This window comes from Chaetodon trifascialis, chromosome 20 (assembly GCF_039877785.1).
Source record: "Chaetodon trifascialis isolate fChaTrf1 chromosome 20, fChaTrf1.hap1, whole genome shotgun sequence".
Taxonomy (NCBI): Eukaryota; Metazoa; Chordata; class Actinopteri; order Chaetodontiformes; family Chaetodontidae; genus Chaetodon; species Chaetodon trifascialis.
In genome coordinates, this window is record NC_092075.1 from 12,195,661 (window position 1) to 12,207,084 (window position 11,424).

Here is an 11,424-nt window from a genome sequence, read left to right on the forward strand (position 1 = left end):
ATTCTATTTCAGTTGAACTCTCTAATTGCACCACTTTATGAGCGCTCACCGATCCAAGCTACAAATGAATTACATCTGTCGGTCAAGTCAGTTTCCAATCACAGGTGCACCCTGCATGCTTAAGCCAGCATGATGTGTGGTTTCAACTGCTTTTCTGTGTTTTGGGCTGGCAAGAGAGACTGTTTGGAGAGAGCTGTGTGGGAGCTGTCGGACCAAAGCTCTAACAAGCTGGGGATGAAAAGCCAGTGAGTTGGACCAGCACAACATTTCCAATATAAAAGGTACATCCCACAGTAGCCTGGGCATGGTTTACACAACAAAGTTCTTGTAGAGTGCAGTAAATGCTTTACAGTGTTCTTAAAACATGATATATTTACAAAACTCTTCTTCCTCAATGTTATCTGTATTTTATTCTTTCTTTATTTATGCGTTTAACACAGTATTCATGTGTACTCTCCCTCCTACACATAAAGTCCACATCTGAGTGCAAAATATTTGAGACACATCCAGCCATGCAGCTGTAACATGTGCATGCACTTGCTGCACTTGCAGCAGTATTGTTACACATGTAGCAATTGCCATATGCTGTCTAGCACAGGGTAGGCTAACAAACACACGGTGTGTATAATAGAGTCCATGTGTCATGTAATGAAGAATCATATGGTACAGGCTGGAGAAGGGTACATGATTTTAATTAACATCCAACAGATGATACTCGCTCTTTGATCCCGTTTTGTGTCCTCTGTACGCTTATGTATAATACCACAACACACAATGAGCTGTATGCTATAAATTATGAAAAATATTTTGCAGAGCTACAACTAACAGGAAGTGAGGTGGCTTCTGAATTAATCCAACACCATATGGATGCACACAAGCGAAGACACAAACATTTTTGCACATATAGACATATCTTGCTCTTCTGTCCAAGGTTTTCCTTTCACAGCAACACACACACGCACAAAGGCAGCTGGCTGAGTGGTGGCTGAGTGGTGGCTGTGTGCGTACGCAAGTCAGGCTGACTCTGATGTGTGTGATGGAGTGAGACGATGATGTGCCTCCAAAAGATCTCAGGAGAAATATGATAAAGCTACCCTGCGAGTGCTATGTGTCTGCTCACAGGCATGTATCTGTGGAAGAGGGTGCTACACTGTTGTATCCTCTGCTTTTTATCCCCATGCTCTTAGCAAGCACAACAAACACGGGTGGATACACCTCAGTAGCTTTGAGGCATATGACACAAATATGCCCCTCTACTGTGCATTAATATCTCTGATTCTACATGCTGCATGTCCATGAAGTCTCACATTTATACATACCAGTCTTCCTAAGACATATATATATACATATATATCATATTTCAATTCTCTAATCAACAACAAATCATTTCAGTTCTAAAAACAATGACATATTTTAGCTTTAAGCCTTGAAAAATAGGTCATATATAGGTGTGTCCATATGTGCCTTGTACATTGGCATTGCAATATTCAATATGAGTCAGTCAATAATATGCATTCTGCTTGCGCTCCTCTTCCACTAGTGTGTGTGTGTGTCAGTTTGCGCTGGTGTGTGTGCATAGCAGAGAGACTACAATCCCATAAATCCTACTTTACTGGACAAACTTCCAAATCAGATAAAGAAATCTCACACAACCCAAGCACACACACATACAGGGATCCACACAGCATCTCATTGATAATCTCCAATTACGGGTGATACACCACAGCTTAACATGAAAGCAGCAATTAATCTGTTAATACTGGCCAGCGGGTCATCGTAGTAGAGAGAAAATATTGCTTGCAGGCACACACACTGTATGCCCACACAGAAAGCAAACTATCATTGAGATATATTTGCCATTTTTCCCTTTTTTTCATTGCTTTCAAGTTTATTATAATTTTTCCTCATTTCTTCAGACATGCAGTTCAAATGTAGTGTATTCCTTTCAGGCTTATTTCCATCTTGTGCCTGTGTTCTCAAACTGCGGTGAAGGACTCAAAATTGGTCCCAAGACTTTTTCTTGTGGGTTCCTATGAAAGTAGCACAGATGTATGCTTTAGACTGGTCTAATGGAGAGAGACTTGCTGAAAGTTCTTTAGAGTATAACCCTGGAGGATCCAACTGGTATTTTTAAGGCTCAGTGTGTGACCAGGCATGCTGTATTTCAGCACTGCTCAACCTCACACTCGTACACATAATGTATGAGTTGTGTGTCAGTCAAAAGAAGAATCCTCAGCTCTGCCTCTCTCCTTTGTGACTGGCTTGTCATCTTCCTTTGTAACTTTTGTGATATGAAGGAAAGAAATACAAGCGATGAATGGTGCTAGGGAGGCTCCCTCATACAATATCTACATTGCACATTCAAGTGGTTCTTTGGATTGAAAATAACAAGCTGATCCACGCAATGTTCAGCACGGTCTGTTGTCAATTGCCGGTTAAGGCAGATTGAGCTAGATCATGTTTTTCAAGGCAACAACTGCCACAAACATAACAGACAGACATTATCAACCTTCAACAAGAGCTGGCAGTATTTTTCATGTTTGATAACAAAGAGGGTAGCCAACAACCCTTCATCTGCTCTGTCTAATGTATTAATCAGAAAAATGAATGGAGACTTAATGGAGACAGATGAAGCTCATAAACACAGCGCATCACACTGTGATGAACAAACAGCCTTTCACTTTGTGAAAAAGCCATTCCTGTTCCTGCAGACCGTTACAAATACAATTTGCTGTAACTCCTTAAGTTAAAACATGCTGATTTGATTTGTCTCATTTATTCACACTTGTTAGAATAGATTAGAATAATATATACTAATAATTTGTAAAAACATTCCCAGTACAACCATGGCCTTCAACAGCTTGTTGAAGTGAATGGAGGTGTCTGCCTTGCTCTATGGCACCTTGTCAGCCGTCTGGTTCAACCAAATTTGTTAAACCATACTGGGGTTCAAATTGGCAACCTGCCATTCGCAGTCCAAACATGGTCTGCTTGGTTTGAATAAATAGCCCAATCTTCCAGGAAGTCCGAATGAGGGCAAGCTATAGTTTCCCTGATCTAAGCTCTTTTTGACACAGTAAGCAGAGCTGGGACATTAGAAGGCAGGGAGAGGGGAGGGTTGTGTATCTGTGTGTGTGTGTTCGTGGGAGAGAGAGAGTGCGTGAGTGAGAGAGAGAGAGAGAGAGAGAGAGAGAGAGAGAGAGAGAGAGAAAGGAGAGAGAGAGAGAAAGAAGGAGAGCTCCAAGTTTAGTTGGGGTCTGTGCAAATGGGTTATCAACATGCGTATGCTGTATGTGTTATATGTTGCGGTCAGTGTGTGTTTGTACTAGGCAGAGCAGAGAGGTGACACTCAGTGAGTCACAGTAGCTGAGTGGTAGAGCAGATGGACCTCACATATCAAACTGTCAAACTGTCAGAGAGGACATTCTCTTCACCCAATCCATTCACTCCTTCAGCAGTTGTTAAAACCCGAGAAATGCAATATTCTCACGATCACAATATTAAAAAACAAGAAAACAGCAACAATATTCCTCCAGTTTCCTACAACATATCCAAACAGATGCTTTGTCAACTATCAGCTCAAGTAGGCTTAATTTGAGTTGTTGGGTAAGTCAACTTATGGACCATGTAAATCCCCTAAAGGTGTAATGTGTAAGAACTGGCCACCTGTCGAAGGTTGCTTCAAACAAATCAGGGACAGCATATTACCAGAGTAAGTGCTAACTGCCACTCGCTATACTCTTCACTGTAGCTATCTATGGTTGGAGCTACTAGCTACAGTTAGCTGTGCAGCTAGTGGCCCTATCAGCTGACTTGAGTCTTCCCTGATGGTAGAGACAGAAACTTGGATTCAGAAGGTGTATAATTGTATTCTTCTTGTTAAACTGAAATTCTTTTACATATATTACATAATGCACCTTTGCTGTTACCTTCATAGTGGTATTCACAGTAATCAGGCCATGTATAAGCGTGTAACTACAAGTTTCTCTCGTACAAGATAATGTAGCACAAAGCTGAGATTTACAGCAAAAACAAGAGACAGGGAAACAGCAAAGATCACAAACTGAATATGAACCAAGGATATAAATATTTGGTTGGCTCCTGAGAGCTGGAGCTGTCAGGACAACCTCCACGGTGCCACTTCTTAATCCCATCTACACCTTATCCTCTTTCCTTCTGTGTGTCAACACCCACTCCATCTACTCTCCAATCTTGTTCTACACTGTCTAACCTCATACTTGTATTACCTCATCAGTAATGTAAAAGATATGGTTTAAACATGTTAAAATAACTGCTGTGGTAGTGTTAACTGCACTCTAACAAACCTACCAATACAATAAAAAGGCACGTTCTTAACTCTCCTCGCCCACATGTCCATCACAACAACCTCTTTCCTGGTAAATCCATCATCACATCAGCAAATTTAATGGAATATGCAGAAGAGTGGACTTCTGAAAGCTTCCCTCGACAAATATGGCCTTCACCCAACGATAGTGCAGTGATACTCAAATAGCTGAGAAACTTGTGGTTTAGACTGTCAAAATTCTACTGGAAAAATATGGTCATACACACTTCAATCAATCACTTCATCCCACTTGTGAATGTGATCATGGAGGACTTTGTGTGACAATGAGACCAATGCTTTTCCTGGTTCTGGTATTTTTCAATTCATAATTACAATGATCAAAAAATTATGACATGCATGTACACACGTATAGCTAAGGAAAGAGTGAATGGCTTTTCCTTTGGGGTCGGAATTCTTTGAGCTTCATGTCACTTTGTAGAACAGGGATTCTGCATGAACCCACATCAAGTGGTTTACAATGCCATCTGGAGCATTTTCCCTTGCGACAAACAATGTCAATATTTGATTTTCAATTCTTTGTGCAAAGCAAAGATGATAAACACTCTGCTGCATGTCATTCGTTCTTCACTGGCCTCACTAATTAAAGAAACACCGAACTCTGTCTCTGAAAAAACAAAGTATGACAGGTTGAACAAATTCGTATTAATTCTGCTCCTACATTCATTTCAAAACTGACCTTTACATTAAACTAAATGAGTGTGTGTGTGTGTGTGTGTGTGTGTGTGTGTGTGTGTGTGTGTGTGTGTGTGTGTGTGTGTGTGTGTGTGTGTGAACAATGGCTGCAATAACTCAAGTTAACAAGTTTCATTCAGATGCTACCAAGACACTGGTTACTGAATAGAGAATCCAAATAACAGCTTTCTAACAAGTCACTTCTCCATAGGAATGTATAAACAGCACTCATTTTAACGACCAAGCATAAAAGGGAAAATGAAACTTTGGTTCTTGTAAATTATGAGTGCTGTAATGTACTAAGAGCATCAAATATATAACAAATGGTTTAACCAAAAAGTACAAGGATACCTGTATAAAAGCCTACAGTAACTAGTAAACAAATTATAAGTTGTTTCAACTATTCATTGAAAGAAAATGCATTTTGAAATTTCAGAGATAATCCCATACAATTCAATAAGCGTCAACAGTGCGGTTATACATATGAATAAAATGTGAATGCAAACAAAACAAGACTTTGCTCCACGGGAGGAACTCACTATTATTTCTGTAAAGTTCCCTAATGCATCTTATGGTGAAGGCAGCCTTTGTTCCATTGTCAAGCAGCCACATAAAGCCAAAGGTCAAATTAACAGTGACTTGAGAAACCAAACCATCAACAGTTCATTTCAGGTTCACTGTTTGTATGGAGTGGTGCAAGCTGTGGTGCAGGAAACCTTACATGGCCATCTCTCACAGTCTCTGCCTCTGTCTGTCCCACTGTCTGTCTTTGTTTCTCTCTCTCTGGCCATACAGCCTGTCTATCCCTCTCTATCATCTCTCGTCTCTGTCACTCTGAGCTATTCCTGGATTCCACACTGAGGTGAAAGGAAACAGGAATGGCTGCAGTGGCTGTTAGTAGCAGCATTTTTTTTTTCTTTCCAAAGAACCGTTCTTCCGCTTGTAACACAGACACACACAGTCAATATTCCTGTGTTAATGGCTTTGTTCCTTTAGCCAGTTGGGAAGATGTTTCCTTGGACATGTTTGTGTGACGAAAGCCATTCCTGTTCCTGCAGATGGAATGCAGGGGAATGTGTTTGCATGCACGCGTGTGTGTATTTGCATGTGTGCTTGGCAAACGACACAGTTGAAAATGAGATATGGTCATCTGGATGGAGCTGAGTCAGCAGGGTGCAGATGGGTCTTTTATTATAGCCATGTGAAGGAATATTCAAAACAGTAGCACACTCTCTGCTATCTGCCCTTTGTTCAGTCTCTTCTGCACTACAGCACCACTGGGACTCTCCCCAACTCCCTGTTGTGCTTACTGGAACCTTGGCATCCAGCTTCCATATCAGCCAATTAGAAAAGCTTTTACTAAAGCTCCAGCCAATTGGATTAGTGCTACATTTCCTTGCCAGACGAGACTCTAAATGTGCTGCTGTATGCTAGAATCTGAGAACTGGTGGGCAGACTCCTGTTTCGCTGACAGGCACTGGGCACCAGAATATACACATGCTGCAGAGGCAGTGGCAGGAGGAAGAGACATCCCATGACGTTACTGCGTGTCCTCTGCCTGCTGAGTGTGTGCTGCTGAGATTCTAAACTGTTTAAACCAAGAACATAACATAAAACTAACCAGAACCCAAGCAGTCATGGGGCTACGATGTTGCTCCCAGGTGTACATAAAACAGACACTTACACAGGGATAGGTTTGCAGAAAAAAGAGCTGAAGATATACAAAGATGACAGCAGACACACAACGGGAAAAGGACAAACTTAAGCCTGAAAAAGGACAGAGGGATCAGGTATTTTAATTTTTTAGACAAGAACTGCTACTCTTTCATGAGGGTTCTTCCTTTTTTCCTGCAATTTTTTTGAGGAAAGTTTTTCCTTGTCAGAATCAAGGAAGGAGAGGGAGGTTTATGCTCTACAGATTGTAAAGCGCTTTGAGGGGAATTTGTGGTTTGACGCTATGTAAATACTGACTTGACTTGAAAACAAACTGAATGCTGATTGTTTATCTGACGGAGTGTGGAACAGAGTAGAACAAATTTACCTGACAAAACTGATTTTCTGGTTTGTGGCTGTTGATTGAAGTGTCACTCCACCATGTCTGTGTTGGTGTGTGTCTTTGTCTTTACCATGCATGCTCAGTGTATGTCTTGTTTATGTGTATCTATGTACTGCCAGTTCTTCATGTGTCCTTAATCTGGGCCCAAGTAAATGCCATTAATGGAAATTAAATCCAGTTCCAAATCCATTGTTAGCGCTTCAATCACCTGTTTGATACTTGGAAAATCAAACATAAAAAGCAAATTTTCAGATGTATGTAACTGAATATTTACTGTTTCACAGTTTCAAATAAACAGCAAAGGACTAAAATCTATATCCGTATACCACAAAAGACAACGAAACATTGAAGAGCCTAAATAAATGTCAATACAAGAAGAGCCGCCAAAAGAATTGAGGAGAAATTCAAAGGAAATACCAAGAGAAAACATTGGTCGAAGACAGAAACACTGAAAGGAGCAAAGACAGATTGTGCATCGTAATACCAGCTCACTCTCCTTCCTTCTCATCCTCTTATCTCATCGATAGTGATAGAGAGTTCACTGCCGAGTCAATGCTTACGAGAAAGAGTCTGTTTAAGTGCTCATGGGGGCCTGGAGCATACACACTCAACCACACAGGTACACACACTTTCAACCTGCCCTATCTTTGGTACTCTGCTCACTTTGAAAGGCTGCCATTGGATATTTGTCCAGTACACCCCATTGCAGAAAAGAGACATAAATGCACACACAGATAAAGAGGCATGAATGTAAAATCACTGACAATCTACCAAAAGCACGAACGTAATGAGCCCATCTCTGCCTCTCCCCTTCGCAGTCACAAAGTCCACTGTACGCAGCACAAATGGAGCATTATATGGCTGTAACAAGCAACTGCTAAAAAAGTATGTGTTCCCACTCTATAAATCAACTCTATCAAGGCAAGCGAAGCAAGGGCTGGGCACTACAACAAAGACACCCCACAGTTCTATCTAAGCAGACCAGGTGTGGGTGAGGGTGTTAGCAGGGAAACCTCCTGTACATGAAACAGGGTGGAGCAGGGTGGAGCAAACGAAAATAACCCAAAGGCAACAGGCCATTAGTCAAGCCTGGAGACCACCAGGCACAAAGAACTGATAGTGAACTACTGAAACCAGCACACACCAATGAGAACCACATGACCATAGCAGAGACCCGATACAGCTCAATTAGTCAGCTGATCAATAAAGAAATAAAACTGTTCACAGATTAAAAAAAGAAGAAGAGAGAGAGAGAAATGCAAAGTCTGCAAGTACCCAAGAGTTTAAGTTTTTGCATAACACTGTACAGGCAGGCGTGAAGACCTGACAAGCTGATATGCCTGTTGTGGTCTTTCTAGTTGTGGTAGGACAGAGAAATAAAGTGTTAGTTTACGATCACTTCAGCAGGATTACGTATGCCAACAAGCTGGTTCAGCAAGAAGAGGGAGCAGTTCAGCATTTCTTGCTTTCATTCACTGGATCACACGCGCACACGCACGCTCACAGGGACAAACAGTCATACACAAAGCAGGTATATCGTTTGAGGAAATAACCTCAGTGATGAAACACAACGGGTACTTTTGCTTCCCTAAAACAGTGCCCCGTGGAGTTTAAAAAAAAAAGGAAAAGAAACTAGTGCCGAAACCACAACAATAGTTAATAATACTAAATAAGCGCCTGTCACACGTCAATGAGCAGGATGCCCAATAAACAAGCAACAATTGGAGGAAATATATAAGTTAAAAAACCCTAAATGGGTTGAACATACGTTAAACGATCGATATCTCGCAGCACAGTGCGGAAGTAGGCTATCAGACACCTGCTGTAAAAGATGATCTCCAGTCAAACCGTCACCTCGGGTCTTCTCGTGCACTCTTGGCAGGATGATTCAGGTTAAGACCAAAACATCTTCCGCGAACACCAACTAAGAGCATTGTGGACTCACAGGGGGCCAGAGTTACCGTTTCATTACGTGTAAAGTTCCTCTTTTTGTCAATGGGGACTGGACAAAAGCGAAAACAAGGACGGATAAACAGATAACGAAACGATGAAAAAAGAAAGACGGGAGATAAAGAACTTCCGAACCGTAGTCGACACGAGCAAGCGAGAGAGCCAAAAAATTAGCCGAAAGTCCTGCTTGTAGAAATTTCTGTCTCGGGATGACAGCGCTGAACATGCGAGTAAAGCCGTGGAAATTACAAAGGGGGAAACAGAGCGAGAAAGGAAATATCAACCAACTTACGGTGTTAGTATTAAGCTGTTGCGGGTCCGTCACTCCCACCAAAAGAAAGAAATCCAAAGAGGCAAAAAAAATCCGATCTCCGTCCGACAAACGAGAGAGCCGATCTGAGCTGTCAGCGTCCAGCCGCAACGAGAAGTCACAGACTGCTGGTGCCTTGGCAACTGGGGCAACGAGCGCGAGCCCGGAGCCGCCTGCTGGTGCCGCTTTCTCTTCACCCGCACGAGACAAGAGAAACGGGGAGAAATCCCTACAGATGAATGGTGGCGGGAGTGCGCATGCGCGGACTGGGTCGATTCATTCCGGTGGAGTAGGGTTGTAAAAAAGGCAGAAACATCGCAGGGCAGAAAGCTGCATTTATTTACTTATATATTTATTTTTGAGGAAGCATTTGAGACAAACCGAAAAGTAACTGTGAATACACAACCTCAAATCTGTCGACAACACTATGAGGGCTGTAGAAAACTACATTTCTAAATTACAGACTAAAGAGTAGCAACTGATTGGGCTGTTATTTACATGCTGTAGCGCAGCTAAATCAATTCATTTGGGACTACAACAATTGATTATTTTCTCATTAATTGACATGTCGATATTTTTCAGATCAATCTATCAATCGTCAAATCGAGTCTATATCAGAAAATGGCCATGACAAGTTCCCGGAGCCCACGGTGATGTCTTCAAATTGCTTATTTTGTCCAATTAACCGTCAAAAACTAAATGATATTCACTTTAATGTGGTATAAATCAGTTGAATGAGCAATGTGAGAAGCTGAAATCAGCAGTTTTGTCGTTTTTACCTGATATACGAGTTAATGGTTTAAATGCTTGGTTAATGAAAATCTATTGGTTACCAAAATAATTTTCCGTTGGTCGACTAATTTCCTAATTGTGACTAAACGTGTCAACACCGAATTTGACTTCTTTCCTAAAACAATAAAAAGGAGCACAAAGTCTTTTGAGTGTAGCTTGAAGTGGACAAAGTTTAAAAAAAGAGAAAGGTTCAGTAGCCTTGGCTACATTTAAGTTAGAGTGGAGATAAATCACGATTGCATAGAGCCAAGGAGTATATCTTGGCTATGACTCGCTCTCCATCCAAGAGAAGCATTGCTCTCTCCCAGACAGTCTTATAAATAATTCAGCAATAAAAGCTTGCCTCCGCTCGCCTGGTTGCATGCAGCACCGAAAGACGCCTCAGCACTGCACGGCGTCGATCTATGCGGGCCTCACCAATTACAACAAATCTCGAAGCAAAATAAAGTTCAATCAACATTCTTGATTCGCAAATGGCTGTGGCCGCTCAGCCAGCTCAGTCGGGGATTACAAGGCTTCTGTCAACTATCAATAGCCTCATGTGCCTGCGAGAGACAAGGGGGAGAGAGAGAAGGTGGGAGGGAGGAGCGGGGTGGCGGACTTTCAATGCGCAGACGGTGCAGAGCAACCAGCCGATGATGCTGTTTGTCCTGTCCGCGGATCGGAGGAGAGCAGAGAATCAACGGCAAGAGAAGGCAAATTTAATCCCAAACATCCTGTCCCAGAGCCCCGCATCTGAACCGCATAGGCTACCATCCCAGCAGAGCCGCTGAGAGGGGATGAGGGCAGAAAAGTGCATAGCCAGGGTGAAAAAAAAAGCAATTTACCTGCACGCTGCTCCCGCTCAGCCTGCCGTTATTACTTCCCACTCAATGTGGCTTTCAGCGCTGCCGCTCACTCCGAGCTGAACGGGAATTTAGACAACGGGATTTGTTCACGTGGTCACGCTCGGTGCTCCTAATTGGCGGAGCGGCCGCCGCTCGCCCGTACCTGTACGGTGAACGGTCCGACGGTGCAGGGGGAGAGGGAGAGACAGAAGAGAATAGATTGGTGCAGGGTACTTCATGCATGGTCCCCCCCCACCCCCCACCCCGTGTCTGTATGTGTGAGTGTGCCAGAGAGAGGAGACTACATTAAGTCCATTAATGATTTCATTTAGAATTTGCAATACTCTGATTGCTAAATTTACCATGGACCTATGATAGATAGTGATCTGGTAAATTGCGGAGAGTATAACCAATATTATGAACACCATCATAGATAATTGGACTGCTGTCA

General features: G+C 42.3%; 1 protein-coding gene across 4 annotated transcripts in view; it reads right to left on the minus strand.

Moving 5' to 3' along the window:
• Positions 1 to 11,132, minus strand: part of strbp (spermatid perinuclear RNA binding protein) — a 77,224-nt gene extending 66,092 nt beyond the window's left edge. For 2 of the 4 annotated variants that reach the window (XM_070988372.1, XM_070988375.1), the window contains exon 1: positions 10,974 to 11,132. The gene's annotated coding sequence lies outside the window, so the exon portion shown is untranslated. Of the gene's footprint in view, positions 1 to 9,336; positions 9,682 to 10,973 lie in introns of those variants that run through there. The other 2 variants (XM_070988374.1, XM_070988373.1) reach the window with 2 other exon arrangements.
• Positions 11,133 to 11,424: the final 292 nt, after the last annotated feature.